An 18,159-nucleotide genomic window follows, 5' to 3' on the forward strand; every position below is an offset into this window, starting at 1 on the left:
CTTTTGTTTTCTCTACTTATTTACCGATTTTTCTCTAGCTAATTTACCTGTTTTTCTGTATTTATTTACCTCTTTTGTTTTCTCTAATTATTTACCTCTTTTGTTTTCTCTATTTATTTACCTATTTTTTCTCTAGATAATTTACCTATTTTTCTGTATTTATTTACCTCTTTTGTTTTCTCTAATTATTTACCTCTTTTGTGTTCTCTATTTATTTACCTATTTTTTCTCTAGATAATTTACCTATTTTTTCTATATTTATTTTCCTATTTTTTCTCTATTTATTTTCCAATTTTTTCTCTATTCATTTAATTTTTTCTATTTATTTACCTCTTTCTTTCTCTAATTTATACACCTATATTTTCTCTATTTATTTACCTGTTTTTCTCTATTTATTTACATATATTCTGTATTTATTTACCTCCTTTGTAATCTCTACTTCATTACCTATTTTTCACTATTTCTTTATCTATTTTTTTCTCTAATTTATTTACAAATTTTTTCTGTGTTTATTTACCTTTTTTCCCCTCTATTTATTTACCTCTTTTGTTTTCTCTATTTATTTACCTATTTTTCTCTAATTTATTTACCTATTTTTTCTCTATTTATTTACCTCTTTAGTTTTCTCTATTTATTTACCTATTTTTCTCTAGTTATTTACCTATATTTTCTCTCATTTATTTTCCTATTTTTCACTGTTTATTTACCTATTTTTCTCTATTTATTTACCTCTTTTGTTTTCTGTATTTATTTACCTATTTTTTCTCTAGTTATTTACCTCTTTTTCTGTATTTATTTACCTACTTTGTTTTCTCTACTTCATTACCTATATTTTCTCTATTTATTTACCTGTTTTTCTCTATTTATTTACCTATTTTTTCTCTAGTTATTTACCTCTTTTTCTGTATTTATTTACCTACTTTGTTTTCTCTACTTCATTACCTATTTTTCTCTATTTATTTGCCTATTTTTTCTCTAAATTATTTACCTATTTTTCTCTATTTATTTACCTCTTTTCTGTATTTATTTACCTCCTTTGTATTCTCTACTTCATTACCCATTTTTCACAATTTCTTTATCTATTTTTTTCTGTAATTTATTTACAATTTTTTTCTCTGTTTATTTACCTATTTTTTCCTCTAATTTATTTATCTATTTTTTTCTCTAATTTATTTACCTATTTTTTCTGTATTTATTTACCTCCTTTGTTTTCTCTATTTATTTACCTTTTTTTCCCTCTATTTATTTACCTATTTTTTTTAATTAGCTATTTTTCTCTATTTATACACCTATTTTTTCTCTACCTAATTTACCTATTTTTCTGTATTTATTTACCTATTTTTTCTCTATTTATTTACCTCTTTTGTTTTCTCTACTTATTTACCTATTTTTCTCTAGCTAATTTACCTATTTTTCTGTATTTATTTACCTCTTTTGTTTTCTCTACTTATTTACCTATTTTTCTCTAGCTAATTTACCTATTTTTCTGTATTTATTTACCTCTTTTGTTTTCTCTAATTATTTACCTCTTTTGTTTTCTCTATTTATTTACCTATTTTTTCTCTAGATAATTTACCTATTTTTCTGTATTTATTTACCTCTTTTGTTTTCTCTAATTATTTACCTCTTTTGTGTTCTCTATTTATTTACCTATTTTTCTCTAGCTAATTTATCTATTTTTCTGTATTTATTTACCTCTTTTGTTTTCTCTACTTATTTACCTATTTTTCTCTAGCTAATTTACCTATTTTTCTGTATTTATTTACCTCTTTTGTTTTCTCTAATTATTTACCTCTTTTGTTTTCTCTATTTATTTACCGATTTTTCTCTAGCTAATTTACCTATTTTTCTGTATTTATTTACCTCCTTTGTTTTCTCTATTTATTTACCTTTTTTCCCTCTATTTATTTACCTATTTTTTTAATTAGCTATTTTTCTCTATTTATACACCAATTTTTTCTCTACCTAATTTACCTATTTTTCTGTATTTATTTACCTATTTTTTTCTCTATTTATTTACCTCTTTTGTTTTCTCTACTTATTTACCTATTTTTCTCTAGCTAATTTACCTGTTTTTCTGTATTTATTTACCTCTTTTGTTTTCTCTAATTATTTACCTCTTCTGTTTTCTCTATTTATTTACCTATTTTTTCTCTAGATAATTTACCTATTTTTCTGTATTTATTTACCTCTTTTGTTTTCTCTAATTATTTACCTCTTTTGTGTTCTCTATTTATTTACCTATTTTTTCTCTAGATAATTTACCTATTTTTTCTCTAGTTATTTACCTCTTTTTTCTGTATTTATTTACCTACTTTGTTTTCTCTACTTCATTACCTATTTTTCACAATTTCTTCATCTATTTTTTCTCTAATTTATTTACAAATTTTTTCTGTGTTTATTTACCGATTTTTCCTCTAATTTATTTATGTATTTTTTTCTCTAATTTATTTACCTATTTTTCTCTATTTATTTACCTCCTTTGTTTTCTCTATTTATTTACCTTTTTTCCCCTCTATTTATTTACCTTTTTTGTTTTCTCTATTTATTTACCTATTGTTTCTCTAGTTATTTACCTATATTTTCTCTCATTTATTTTCCTATTTTTCTCTGATTATTTACCTATTTTTCTCTATTTATTTACCTCTTTTGTTTTCTGTATTTATTTACCTATTTTTTCTCTAGTTATTTACCTCTTTTTCTGTATTTATTTACCTACTTTGTTTTGTCTACTTCATTACCTATATTTTCTCTATTTATTTACCTGTTTTTCTCTATTTATTTACCTATTTTTTCTCTAGTTATTTACCTCTTTTTCTGTATTTATTTACCTACTTTGTTTTCTCTACTTCATTACCTATTTTTCACAATTTCTTTATCTATTTTTTCTCTAATTTATTTACAAATTTTTTCTGTGTTTATTTACCGATTTTTTCCTCTAATTTATTTATGTATTTTTTTCTCTAATTTATTTACCTATTTTTCTCTATTTATTTACCTCCTTTGTTTTCTCTATTTATTTACCTTTTTTCCCCTCTATTTATTTACCTTTTTTGTTTTCTCTATTTATTTACCTATTTTTTCTCTAGATAATTTACCTATTTTTTCTATATTTATTTACCTATTTTTTCTCTATTTATTTTCCAATTTTTTCTCTATTTATTTTCCAATTTTTTCTCTATTCATTTACTTTTTTCTATTTATTTACCTCTTTCTTTCTCTAATTTATACACCTATATTTTCTCTATTTATTTACCTATTTTTCTCTATTTATTTACCTATTGTTTCTCTAGTTATTTACCTATATTTTCTCTCATTTATTTTCCTATTTTTCTCTGTTTATTTACCTATTTTTTTCTATTTATTTACCACTTTTGTTTTCTGTATTTATTTACCTATTTTTTCTCTAGTTATTTACCTCTTTTTCTGTATTTATTTACCTACTTTGTTTTCTCTACTTCATTACCTATATTTTCTCTATTTATTTACCTGTTTTTCTCTATTTATTTACCTATTTTTTCTCTAGTTATTTACCTCTTTTTCTGTATTTATTTACCTACTTTGTTTTCTCTACTTCATTACCTATTTTTCTCTCTTTATTTGCCTATTTTTTCTCTAAATTATTTACCTATTTTTCTCTATTTATTTACCTCTTTTCTGTATTTATTTACCTCCTTTGGATTCTCTACTTCATTACCTATTTTTCACAATTTCTTTATCTATTTTTTTCTGTAATTTATTTACAATTTTTTTCTCTGTTTATTTACCTATTTTTTCCTCTAATTTATTTATCTATTTTTTTCTCTAATTTATTTACCTATTTTTTCTCTATTTATTTACCTCCTTTGTTTTCTCTATTTATTTACCTTTTTTTCCCTCTATTTATTTACCTATTTTTTTAATTAGCTATTTTTCTCTATTTATACACCAATTTTTTCTCTACCTAATTTACCTATTTTTCTGTATTTATTTACCTATTTTTTTCTCTATTTATTTACCTCTTTTGTTTTCTCTACTTATTTACCTATTTTTCTCTAGCTAATTTACCTATTTTTCTGTATTTATTTACCTCGTTTGTTTTCTCTAATTATTTACCTTTTTCTCCCTCTATTTATTTACCTATTTTTTTAATTAGCTATTTTTCTCTATTTATACACCAATTTTTTCTCTACCTAATTTACCTATTTTTCTGTTTTTATTTACCTATTTTTTTCTCTACTTATTTACCTCTTTTGTTTTCTCTACTTATTTACCTATTTTTCTCTAGCTAATTTACCTATTTTTGTGTATTTATTTACCTCTTTTGTTTTCTCTAATTATTTACCTCTTTTGTTTCTCTATTTATTTACCTATTTTTTCTCTAGATAATTTACCTATTTTTCTGTATTTATTTACCTCTTTTGTTTTCTCTAATTATTTACCTCTTTTGTGTTCTCTATTTATTTACCTATTTTTTCTCTAGATAATTTACCTATTTTTTCTATATTTATTTTCCTATTTTTTCTCTATTTATTTTCCAATTTTTTCTCTATTCATTTAATTTTTTCTATTTATTTACCTCTTTCTTTCTCTAATTTATACACCTATATTTTCTCTATTTATTTACCTGTTTTTCTCTATTTATTTACCTATTTTTTCTCTAGTTATTTACCTCTTTTTTCTGTATTTATTTACCTACTTTGTTTTCTCTACTTCATTACCTATTTTTCACAATTTCTTTATCTATTTTTTCTCTAATTTATTTACAAATTTTTTCTGTGTTTATTTACCGATTTTTTCCTCTAATTTATTTATGTATTTTTTTCTCTAATTTATTTACCTATTTTTCTCTATTTACTTACCTCCTTTGTTTTCTCTATTTATTTACCTTTTTTCCCCTCTATTTATTTACCTCTTTTGTTTTCTCTATTTATTTACCTATTTTTTCTCTAGATAATTTACCTATTTTTTCTATATTTATTTACCTATTTTTTCTCTATTTATTTTCCAATTTTTTCTCTATTTATTTTCCAATTTTTTCTCTATTCATTTACTTTTTTCTATTTATTTACCTCTTTCTTTCTCTAATTTATACACCTATATTTTCTCTATTTATTTACCTATTTTTCTCTATTTATTTACCTATTGTTTCTCTAGTTATTTACCTATTTTTCTCCATATATTTACCTATTTTTCTCTCTCATTTATACACCTATATTTTCTCTATTTATTTACCTGTTTTTCTCTATTTATTTACCTATTTTTTCTCTAGTTATTTACCTCTTTTTCTGTATTTATTTACCTACTTTGTTTTCTCTACTTCATTACCTATTTTTCTCTATTTATTTGCCTATTTTTTCTCTAAATTATTTACCTATTTTTCTCTATTTATTTACCTCTTTTCTGTATTTATTTACCTCCTTTGTATTCTCTACTTCATTACCTATTTTTCACAATTTCTTTATCTATTTCTTTCTGTAATTTATTTACAATTTTTTTCTTTGTTTATTTACCTATTTTTTCCTCTAATTTATTTATCTATTTTTTTCTCTAATTTATTTACCTATTTTTTCTGTATTTATTTACCTCCTTTGTTTTCTCTATTTATTTACCTTTTTTTCCCTCTATTTATTTACCTATTTTTTTTAATTAGCTATTTTTCTCTATTTATACACCTATTTTTTCTCTACCTAATTTACCTATTTTTCTGTATTTATTTACCTATTTTTTTCTCTATTTATTTACCTCTTTTGTTTTCTCTACTTATTTACCGATTTTTCTCTAGCTAATTTACCTGTTTTTCTGTATTTATTTACCTCTTTTGTTTTCTCTAATTATTTACCTCTTTTGTTTTCTCTATTTATTTACCTATTTTTTCTCTAGATAATTTACCTATTTTTCTGTATTTATTTACCTCTTTTGTTTTCTCTAATTATTTACCTCTTTTGTGTTCTCTATTTATTTACCTATTTTTTTCTCTAGATAATTTACCTATTTTTTCTATATTTATTTTCCTATTTTTTCTCTATTTATTTTCCAATTTTTTCTCTATTCATTTAATTTTTTCTATTTATTTACCTCTTTCTTTCTCTAATTTATACACCTATATTTTCTCTATTTATTTACCTGTTTTTCTCTATTTATTTACATATATTCTGTATTTATTTACCTCCTTTGTAATCTCTACTTCATTACCTATTTTTCACTATTTCTTTATCTATTTTTTTCTCTAATTTATTTACAAATTTTTTCTGTGTTTATTTACCTTTTTTCCCCTCTATTTATTTACCTCTTTTGTTTTCTCTATTTATTTACCTATTTTTCTCTAATTTATTTACCTATTTTTTCTCTATTTATTTACCTCTTTAGTTTTCTCTATTTATTTACCTATTTTTCTCTAGTTATTTACCTATATTTTCTCTCATTTATTTTCCTATTTTTCACTGTTTATTTACCTATTTTTCTCTATTTATTTACCTCTTTTGTTTTCTGTATTTATTTACCTATTTTTTCTCTAGTTATTTACCTCTTTTTCTGTATTTATTTACCTACTTTGTTTTCTCTACTTCATTACCTATATTTTCTCTATTTATTTACCTGTTTTTCTCTATTTATTTACCTATTTTTTCTCTAGTTATTTACCTCTTTTTCTGTATTTATTTACCTACTTTGTTTTCTCTACTTCATTACCTATTTTTCTCTATTTATTTGCCTATTTTTTCTCTAAATTATTTACCTATTTTTCTCTATTTATTTACCTCTTTTCTGTATTTATTTACCTCCTTTGTATTCTCTACTTCATTACCCATTTTTCACAATTTCTTTATCTATTTTTTTCTGTAATTTATTTACAATTTTTTTCTCTGTTTATTTACCTATTTTTTCCTCTAATTTATTTATCTATTTTTTTCTCTAATTTATTTACCTATTTTTTCTGTATTTATTTACCTCCTTTGTTTTCTCTATTTATTTACCTTTTTTTCCCTCTATTTATTTACCTATTTTTTTTAATTAGCTATTTTTCTCTATTTATACACCTATTTTTTCTCTACCTAATTTACCTATTTTTCTGTATTTATTTACCTATTTTTTCTCTATTTATTTACCTCTTTTGTTTTCTCTACTTATTTACCTATTTTTCTCTAGCTAATTTACCTATTTTTCTGTATTTATTTACCTCTTTTGTTTTCTCTACTTATTTACCTATTTTTCTCTAGCTAATTTACCTATTTTTCTGTATTTATTTACCTCTTTTGTTTTCTCTAATTATTTACCTCTTTTGTTTTCTCTATTTATTTACCTATTTTTTCTCTAGATAATTTACCTATTTTTCTGTATTTATTTACCTCTTTTGTTTTCTCTAATTATTTACCTCTTTTGTGTTCTCTATTTATTTACCTATTTTTCTCTAGCTAATTTATCTATTTTTCTGTATTTATTTACCTCTTTTGTTTTCTCTACTTATTTACCTATTTTTCTCTAGCTAATTTACCTATTTTTCTGTATTTATTTACCTCTTTTGTTTTCTCTAATTATTTACCTCTTTTGTTTTCTCTATTTATTTACCGATTTTTCTCTAGCTAATTTACCTATTTTTCTGTATTTATTTACCTCCTTTGTTTTCTCTATTTATTTACCTTTTTTCCCTCTATTTATTTACCTATTTTTTTAATTAGCTATTTTTCTCTATTTATACACCAATTTTTTCTCTACCTAATTTACCTATTTTTCTGTATTTATTTACCTATTTTTTTCTCTATTTATTTACCTCTTTTGTTTTCTCTACTTATTTACCTATTTTTCTCTAGCTAATTTACCTGTTTTTCTGTATTTATTTACCTCTTTTGTTTTCTCTAATTATTTACCTCTTCTGTTTTCTCTATTTATTTACCTATTTTTTCTCTAGATAATTTACCTATTTTTCTGTATTTATTTACCTCTTTTGTTTTCTCTAATTATTTACCTCTTTTGTGTTCTCTATTTATTTACCTATTTTTTCTCTAGATAATTTACCTATTTTTTCTCTAGTTATTTACCTCTTTTTTCTGTATTTATTTACCTACTTTGTTTTCTCTACTTCATTACCTATTTTTCTCTATTTATTTGCCTATTTTTTCTCTAAATTATTTACCTATTTTTCTCTATTTATTTACCTCTTTTCTGTATTTATTTACCTCCTTTGTATTCTCTACTTCATTACCTATTTTTCACAATTTCTTTATCTATTTTTTTCTGTAATTTATTTACAATTTTTTTCTCTGTTTATTTACCTATTTTTTCCTCTAATTTATTTATCTATTTTTTTCTCTAATTTATTTACCTATTTTTTCTGTATTTATTTACCTCCTTTGTTTTCTCTATTTATTTACCTTTTTTTCCCTCTATTTATTTACCTATTTTTTTTAATTAGCTATTTTTCTCTATTTATACACCTATTTTTTCTCTACCTAATTTACCTATTTTTCTGTATTTATTTACCTATTTTTTTCTCTATTTATTTACCTCTTTTGTTTTCTCTACTTATTTACCGATTTTTCTCTAGCTAATTTACCTATTTTTCTGTATTTATTTACCTCCTTTGTTTTCTCTATTTATTTACCTTTTTTCCCTCTATTTATTTACCTATTTTTTTAATTAGCTATTTTTCTCTATTTATACACCAATTTTTTCTCTACCTAATTTACCTATTTTTCTGTAGTTATTTACCTATTTTTTTCTGTATTTATTTACCTCTTTTGTTTTCTCTACTTATTTACCTATTTTTCTCTAGCTAATTTACCTGTTTTTCTGTATTTATTTACCTCTTTTGTTTTCTCTAATTATTTACCTCTTCTGTTTTCTCTATTTATTTACCTATTTTTTCTCTAGATAATTTACCTATTTTTCTGTATTTATTTACCTCTTTTGTTTTCTCTAATTATTTACATCTTTTGTGTTCTCTATTTATTTACCTATTTTTTCTCTAGATAATTTACCTATTTTTTCTCTAGTTATTTACCTCTTTTTTCTGTATTTATTTACCTACTTTGTTTTCTCTACTTCATTACCTATTTTTCACAATTTCTTCATCTATTTTTTCTCTAATTTATTTACAAATTTTTTCTGTGTTTATTTACCGATTTTTTCCTCTAATTTATTTATGTATTTTTTTCTCTAATTTATTTACCTATTTTTCTCTATTTATTTACCTCCTTTGTTTTCTCTATTTATTTACCTTTTTTCCCCTCTATTTATTTACCTTTTTTGTTTTCTCTATTTATTTACCTATTGTTTCTCTAGTTATTTACCTATATTTTCTCTCATTTATTTTCCTATTTTTCTCTAATTTATTTACCTATTTTTTCTGTATTTATTTACCTCCTTTGTTTTCTCTATTTATTTACCTTTTTTTCCCTCTATTTATTTACCTATTTTTTTTAATTAGCTATTTTTCTCTATTTATACACCTATTTTTTCTCTACCTAATTTACCTATTTTTCTGTATTTATTTACCTATTTTTTTCTCTATTTATTTACCTCTTTTGTTTTCTCTACTTATTTACCGATTTTTCTCTAGCTAATTTACCTATTTTTCTGTATTTATTTACCTCCTTTGTTTTCTCTATTTATTTACCTTTATTCCCTCTATTTATTTACCTATTTTTTTTAATTAGCTATTTTTCTCTATTTATACACCTATTTTTTCTCTACCTAATTTACCTATTTTTCTGTATTTATTTACCTATTTTTTTCTCTATTTATTTACCTCTTTTGTTTTCTCTACTTATTTACCGATTTTTCTCTAGCTAATTTACCTCTTTTTTCTGTATTTATTTACCTCCTTTGTTTTCTCTATTTATTTACCTTTTTTCCCCTCTATTTATTTACTTTTTTGTTTTCTCTATTTATTTACCTATTTTTTCTCTAGATAATTTACCTATTTTTTCTATATTTATTTACCTATTTTTTCTCTATTTATTTTCCAATTTTTTCTCTATTTATTTTCCAATTTTTTCTCTATTCATTTACTTTTTTCTATTTATTTACCTCTTTCTTTCTCTAATTTATACACCTATATTTTCTCTACTTATTTACCTATTTTTCTCTATTTATTTACCTATTGTTTCTCTAGTTATTTACCTATATTTTCTCTCATTTATTTTCCTATTTTTCTCTGTTTATTTACCTATTTTTCTCTATTTATTTACCTCTTTTGTTTTCTGTATTTATTTACCTATTTTTTCTCTAGTTATTTACCTCTTTTTCTGTATTTATTTACCTACTTTGTTTTCTCTACTTCATTACCTATATTTTCTCTATTTATTTACCTGTTTTTCTCTATTTATTTACCTATTTTTTCTCTAGTTATTTACCTCTTTTTCTGTATTTATTTACCTACTTTGTTTTCTCTACTTCATTACCTATTTTTCTCTCTTTATTTGCCTATTTTTTCTCTAAATTATTTACCTATTTTTCTCTATTTATTTACCTCTTTTCTGTATTTATTTACCTCCTTTGTATTCTCTACTTCATTACCTATTTTTCACAATTTCTTTATCTATTTTTTTCTGTAATTTATTTACAATTTTTTCTCTGTTTATTTACCTATTTTTTCCTCTAATTTATTTATCTATTTTTTTCTCTAATTTATTTTCCTATTTTTTCTGTATTTATTTACCTCCTTTGTTTTCTCTATTTATTTACCTTTTTTTCCCTCTATTTATTTACCTATTTTTTTAATTAGCTATTTTTCTCTATTTATACACCAATTTTTTCTCTACCTAATATACCTATTTTTCTGTATTTATTTACCTATTTTTTTCTCTATTTATTTACCTCTTTTGTTTTCTCTGCTTATTTACCTATTTTTCTCTAGCTAATTTACCTATTTTTCTGTATTTATTTACCTCTTTTGTTTTCTCTAATTATTTACCTTTTTTCCCTCTATTTATTTACCTATTTTTTTAATTAGCTATTTTTCTCTATTTATACACCAATTTTTTCTCTACCTAATTTACCTATTTTTCTGTATTTATTTACCTATTTTTTTCTCTATTTATTTACCTCTTTTGTTTTCTCTACTTATTTACCTATTTTTCTCTAGCTAATTTACCTATTTTTCTGTATTTATTTACCTCTTTTGTTTTCTCTAATTATTTACCTCTTTTGTTTTCTCTATTTATTTACCTATTTTTTCTCTAGATAATTTACCTATTTTTCTGTATTTATTTACCTCTTTTGTTTTCTCTAATTATTTACCTCTTTTGTGTTCTCTATTTATTTACCTATTTTTTCTCTAGATAATTTACCTATTTTTTCTATATTTATTTTCCTATTTTTTCTCTATTTATTTTCCAATTTTTTCTCTATTCATTTAATTTTTTCTATTTATTTACCTCTTTCTTTCTCTAATTTATACACCTATATTTTCTTTATTTATTTACCTGCTTTCTCTATTTATTTACCTATTTTTTCTCTAGTTATTTACCTCTTTTTCTGTATTTATTTACCTACTTTGTTTTCTCTACTTCATTACCTATTTTTCACAATTTCTTTATCTATTTTTTTCTCTAATTTATTTACCTATATTTGTCTATTTATTTACCTATTTTCTGTATTTATTTACCTCCTTTGTATTCTCTACTTCATTACCTATTTTTCACTATTTCTTTATCTATTTTTTTCTCTAATTTATTTACAAATTTTTTCTTTGTTTATTTACCTTTTTTCCCCTCTATTTATTTACCTCTTTTGTTTTCTCTATTTATTTACCTATTTTTTCTCTATTTATTTACCTATTGTTTCTCTAGTTATTTACCTATATTTTCTCTCATTTATTTTCCTATTTTTCTCGGTTTATTTACCTATTTTTCTGTATTTATTTACCTCTTTTGTTTTCTGTATTTATTTACCTATTTTTTCTCTAGTTATTTACCTCTTTTTCTGTATTTATTTACCTACTTTGTTTTCTCTACTTAATTACCTATTTTTCTCTATTTATTTGCCTATTTTTTTCTCTAAATTATTTACCTATTTTTCTGTATTTATTTACCTATTTTCTGTATTTATTTACCTCCTTTGTATTCTCTACTTCATTACCTATTTTTCACAATTTCTTTATCTATTTTTTTCTGTAATTTATTTACAAATTTTTTCTCTGTTTATTTACCTATTTTTTCCTCCAATTTATTTATCTATTTTTTTCTCTAATTTATTTACCTATTTTTTCTCTGTTTATTTACCTATTTTTTTGTCTCATTTATTTACCTATTTTTGCTCTGTTTAGTTACCTATTTTTTCCTCTAATTTATTTACCTATTTTTTTATTTAGCTATTTTTCTCTATTTATACACCTATTTTTTCTCTAGTTATTTACCTCTTTTTTCTGTATTTACTTACCTACTTTGTTTTCTCTACTTCATTACCTATTTTTCACAATTTCTTTATCTATTTTTGTCTCTAATTTATTTACAAATTTTTTCTGTGTTTATTTACCGATTTTTTCCTCTAATTTATTTATCTATTTTTTTCTCTAATTTATTTACCTATTTTTCTCTATTTATTTACCTCCTTTGTTTTCTCTATTTATTTACCTTTTTTCCCCTCTATTTATTTACCTCTTTTGCTTTCTCTATTTATTTACCTATTTTTTCTCTAGATAATTTACCTATTTTTTCTATATTTATTTACCTATTTTTTCTCTATTTATTTTCCAATTTTTTCTCTATTCATTGACTTTTTTCTATTTATTTACCTCTTTCTTTCTCTAATTTATACACCTATATTTTCTTTATTTATTTACCTGCTTTCTCTATTTATTTACCTATTTTTTCTCTAGTTATTTACCTCTTTTTCTGTATTTATTTACCTACTTTGTTTTCTCTACTTCATTACCTATTTTTTCTCTATTTATTTGCCTATTTTTTTCTCTAAATTATTTACCTATTTTTCTGTATTTATTTACCTATTTTCTGTATTTATTTACCTCCTTTGTATTCTCTACTTCATTACCTATTTTTCACTATTTCTTTATCTATTTTTTTCTCTAATTTATTTACAAATTTTTTCTTTGTTTATTTACCTTTTTTCCCCTCTATTTATTTACCTCTTTTGTTTTCTCTATTTATTTACCTATTTTTTCTCTATTTATTTACCTATTGTTTCTCTAGTTATTTACCTATATTTTCTCTCATTTATTTTCCTATTTTTCTCGGTTTATTTACCTATTTTTCTCTATTTATTTACCTCTTTTGTTTTCTGTATTTATTTACCTATTTTTTCTCTAGTTATTTACCTCTTTTTCTGTATTTATTTACCTACTTTGTTTTCTCTACTTAATTACCTATTTTTCTCTATTTATTTGCCTATTTTTTTCTCTAAATTATTTACCTATTTTTCTGTATTTATTTACCTATTTTCTGTATTTATTTACCTCCTTTGTATTCTCTACTTCATTACCTATTTTTCACAATTTCTTTATCTATTTTTTTCTGTAATTTATTTACAAATTTTTTCTCTGTTTATTTACCTATTTTTTCCTCCAATTTATTTATCTATTTTTTTCTCTAATTTATTTACCTATTTTTTCTCTGTTTATTTACCTATTTTTTTGTCTCATTTATTTACCTATTTTTGCTCTGTTTAGTTACCTATTTTTTCCTCTAATTTATTTACCTATTTTTTTATTTAGCTATTTTTCTCTATTTATACACCTATTTTTTCTCTAGTTATTTACCTCTTTTTTCTGTATTTACTTACCTACTTTGTTTTCTCTACTTCATTACCTATTTTTCACAATTTCTTTATCTATTTTTGTCTCTAATTTATTTACAAATTTTTTCTGTGTTTATTTACCGATTTTTTCCTCTAATTTATTTATCTATATTTTCTCTAATTTATTTACCTATTTTTCTCTATTTATTTACCTCCTTTGTTTTCTCTATTTATTTACCTTTTTTCCCCTCTATTTATTTACCTCTTTTGCTTTCTCTATTTATTTACCTATTTTTTCTCTAGATAATTTACCTATTTTTTCTATATTTATTTACCTATTTTTTCTCTATTTATTTTCCAATTTTTTCTCTATTCATTGACTTTTTTCTATTTATTTACCTCTTTCTTTCTCTAATTTATACACCTATATTTTCTTTATTTATTTACCTGCTTTCTCTATTTATTTACCTATTTTTTCTCTAGTTATTTACCTCTTTTTCTGTATTTATTTACCTACTTTGTTTTCTCTACTTCATTACCTATTTTTTCTCTATTTATTTGCCTATTTTTTTCTCTAAATTATTTACCTATTTTTCTGTATTTATTTACCTATTTTCTGTATTTATTTACCTCCTTTGTATTCTCTACTTCATTACCTATTTTTCACTATTTCTTTATCTATTTTTTTCTCTAATTTATTTACAAATTTTTTCTTTGTTTATTTACCTTTTTTCCCCTCTATTTATTTACCTCTTTTGTTTTCTCTATTTATTTACCTATTTTTTCTCTATTTATTTACCTATTGTTTCTCTAGTTATTTACCTATATTTTCTCTCATTTATTTTCCTATTTTTCTCGGTTTATTTACCTATTTTTCTCTATTTATTTACCTCTTTTGTTTTCTGTATTTATTTACCTATTTTTTCTCTAGTTATTTACCTCTTTTTTCTGTATTTATTTACCTACTTTGTTTTCTCTACTTCATTACCTATTTTTCTCTATTTATTTGCCTATTTTTTCCTCTAATTTATTTACCTATTTTTTTATTTAGCTATTTTTCTCTATTTATACACCTATTTTTTCTCTAGTTATTTACCTCTTTTTTCTGTATTTACTTACCTACTTTGTTTTCTCTACTTCATTACCTATTTTTCACAATTTCTTTATCTATTTTTTTCTCTAATTTATTTACAAATTTTTTCTGTGTTTATTTACCGATTGTTTCCTCTAATTTATTTATCTATTTTTTTCTCTAATTTATTTACCTATTTTTCTCTATTTATTTACCTCCTTTGTTTTCTCTATTTATTTACCTTTTTTCCCCTCTATTTATTTACCTCTTTTGTTTTCTCTATTTATTTACCTATTTGTTCTCTAGATAATTTACCTATTTTTTCTATATTTATTTACCTATTTTTTCTCTATTTATTTTCCAATTTTTTCTCTATTCATTTACTTTTTTCTATTTATTTACATCTTTCTTTCTCTAATTTATACACCTATATTTTCTCTATTTATTTACCTGTTTTTCTCTATTTATTTACCTATTTTTTCTCTAGTTATTTACCTCTTTTTCCTGTATTTATTTACCTACTTTGTTTTCTCTACTTCATTACCTATTTTTCACAATTTCTTTATCTATTTTTTCTCTAATTTATTTACAAATTTTTTCTGTGTTTATTTACCGATTTTTTCCTCTAATTTATTTATCTATTTTTTTCTCTAATTTATTTACCTATTTTTCTCTATTTATTTACCTCCTTTGTTTTCTCTATTTATTTACCTTTTTTCCCCTCTATTTATTTACCTCTTTTGCTTTCTCTATTTATTTACCTATTTTTCTCTAGATAATTTACCTATTTTTTCTAGATTTATTTACCTATTTTTTCTCTATTTATTTTCCAATTTTTTCTCTATTCATTTACTTTTTTCTATTTATTTACCGCTTTCTTTCTCTAATTTATACACCTATATTTTCTTTATTTATTTACCTGCTTTCTCTATTTATTTACCTATTTTTTCTCTAGTTATTTACCTCTTTTTCTGTATTTATTTACCTACTTTGTTTTCTCTACTTCATTACCTATTTTTCTCTATTTATTTGCCTATTTTTTTCTCTAAATTATTTACCTATTTTTCTGTATTTATTTACCTATTTTCTGTATTTATTTACCTCCTTTGTATTCTCTACTTCATTACCTATTTTTCACTATTTCTTTATCTATTTTTTTCTCTAATTTATTTACAAATTTTTTCTCTGTTTATTTACCTTTTTTCCCCTCTATTTATTTACCTCTTTTGTTTTCTCTATTTATTTACCTATTTTTTCTCTAATTTATTTACCTATTTTTTCTCTATTTATTTACCTCTTTAGTTTTCTCTATTTATTTACCTATTTTTCTCTAGATAATTTACCTATTTTTCTCTATTTATTTACCTACTTTTTCTCTATTTATTTTCCAATTTTTTCTCTATTCATTTACTTTTTTCTATTTATTTACCTCTTTCTTTCTCTAATTTATACACCTATATTTTCTCTATTTATTTACCTATTTTTCTCTATTTATTTACCTATTGTTTCTCTAGTTATTTACCTATATTTTCTCTCATTTATTTTCCTATTTTTCTCTGTTTATTTACCTATTTTTCTCTATTTATTTACCTCTTTTGTTTTCTGTATTTATTTACCTATTTTTTCTCTAGTTATTTACCTCTTTTTCTGTATTTATTTACCTACTTTGTTTTCTCTACTTCATTACCTATTTTTCTCTATTTATTTGCCTATTTTTTTCTCTAAATTATTTACCTATTTTTCTGTATTTATTTACCTATTTTCTGTATTTATTTACCTCCTTTGTATTCTCTACTTCATTACCTATTTTTCACAATTTCTTTATCTATTTTTTTCTGTAATTTATTTACAAATTTTTTCTCTGTTTATTTACCTATTTTTTCCTCCAATTTATTTATCTATTTTTTTCTCTAATTAATTTACCTATTTTTTCTCTGTTTATTTACCTATTTTTTTGTCTCATTTATTTACCTATTTTTGCTCTGTTTAGTTACCTATTTTTTCCTCTAATTTATTTACCTATTTTTTTATTTAGCTATTTTTCTCTATTTATACACCTATTTTTTCTCTAGTTTATTTACCTCTTTTTCTGTATTTATTTACCTACTTTGTTTTCTCTACTTCATTAACTATTTTTCTCTATTTATTTACCTATTTTCTTTATTTATTTACCTCCTTTGTATTCTCTACTTCATTACCTATTTTTCACAATTTGTTTATCTATTTTTTTCTCTAATTTATTTACAAATTTTTTCTCTGTTTATTTACCTATTTTTTCCTCTAATTTGTTTATCTATTTTTTTCTCTAATTTATTTACCTATTTTTTCTCTATTTATTTACCTCCTTTGTTTTCTCTATTTATTTACCTTTTTTCCCCTCTATTTATTTACCTCTTTTGTTTTCTCTATTTATTTACCTATTTGTTCTCTAGATAATTTACCTATTTTTTCTATATTTATTTACCTATTTTTTCTCTATTTATTTTCCAATTTTTTCTCTATTCATTTACTTTTTTCTATTTATTTACCTCTTTCTTTCTCTAATTTATACACCTATATTTTCTCTATTTATTTACCTATTTTTCTCTATTTATTTACCTATTGTTTCTCTAGTTATTTACCTATATTTTCTCTCATTTATTTTCCTATTTTTCTCTGTTTATTTACCTATTTTTCTCTATTTATTTACCTCTTTTGTTTTCTGTATTTATTTACCTATTTTTTCTCTAGTTATTTACCTCTTTTTCTGTATTTATTTACCTACTTTGTTTTCTCTACTTCATTACCTATTTTTCTCTATTTATTTGCCTATTTTTTTCTCTAAATTATTTACCTATTTTTCTGTATTTATTTACCTATTTTCTGTATTTATTTACCTCCTTTGTATTCTCTACTTCATTACCTATTTTTCACAATTTCTTTATCTATTTTTTTCTGTAATTTATTTACAAATTTTTTCTCTGTTTATTTACCTATTTTTTCCTCCAATTTATTTATCTATTTTTTTCTCTAATTAATTTACCTATTTTTTCTCTGTTTATTTACCTATTTTTTTGTCTCATTTATTTACCTATTTTTGCTCTGTTTAGTTACCTATTTTTTCCTCTAATTTATTTACCTATTTTTTTATTTAGCTATTTTTCTCTATTTATACACCTATTTTTTCTCTAGTTTATTTACCTCTTTTTCTGTATTTATTTACCTACTTTGTTTTCTCTACTTCATTAACTATTTTTCTCTATTTATTTACCTATTTTCTTTATTTATTTACCTCCTTTGTATTCTCTACTTCATTACCTATTTTTCACAATTTGTTTATCTATTTTTTTCTCTAATTTATTTACAAATTTTTTCTCTGTTTATTTACCTATTTTTTCCTCTAATTTGTTTATCTATTTTTTTCTCTAATTTATTTA

General features: G+C 21.7%; 1 long non-coding RNA gene across 1 annotated transcript; it reads right to left on the bottom strand.

Annotated features, from left to right (window-relative positions):
- Window positions 1-14,424: 14,424 nt before the first annotated feature.
- Window positions 14,425-18,139, bottom strand: LOC143378143 (uncharacterized). Its single transcript, XR_013087657.1, has 2 exons — window positions 16,015-18,139; window positions 14,425-14,493 (listed from the first exon to the last, which is right to left on the bottom strand). It is a non-coding gene; the product is annotated as an uncharacterized LOC143378143 (long non-coding RNA).
- Between the last annotated feature and the right edge of the window lie 20 nt (window positions 18,140-18,159).

This window comes from Andrena cerasifolii, unplaced genomic scaffold, assembly GCF_050908995.1.
Source record: "Andrena cerasifolii isolate SP2316 unplaced genomic scaffold, iyAndCera1_principal scaffold0551, whole genome shotgun sequence".
NCBI lineage: Eukaryota > Metazoa > Arthropoda > Insecta > Hymenoptera > Andrenidae > Andrena > Andrena cerasifolii.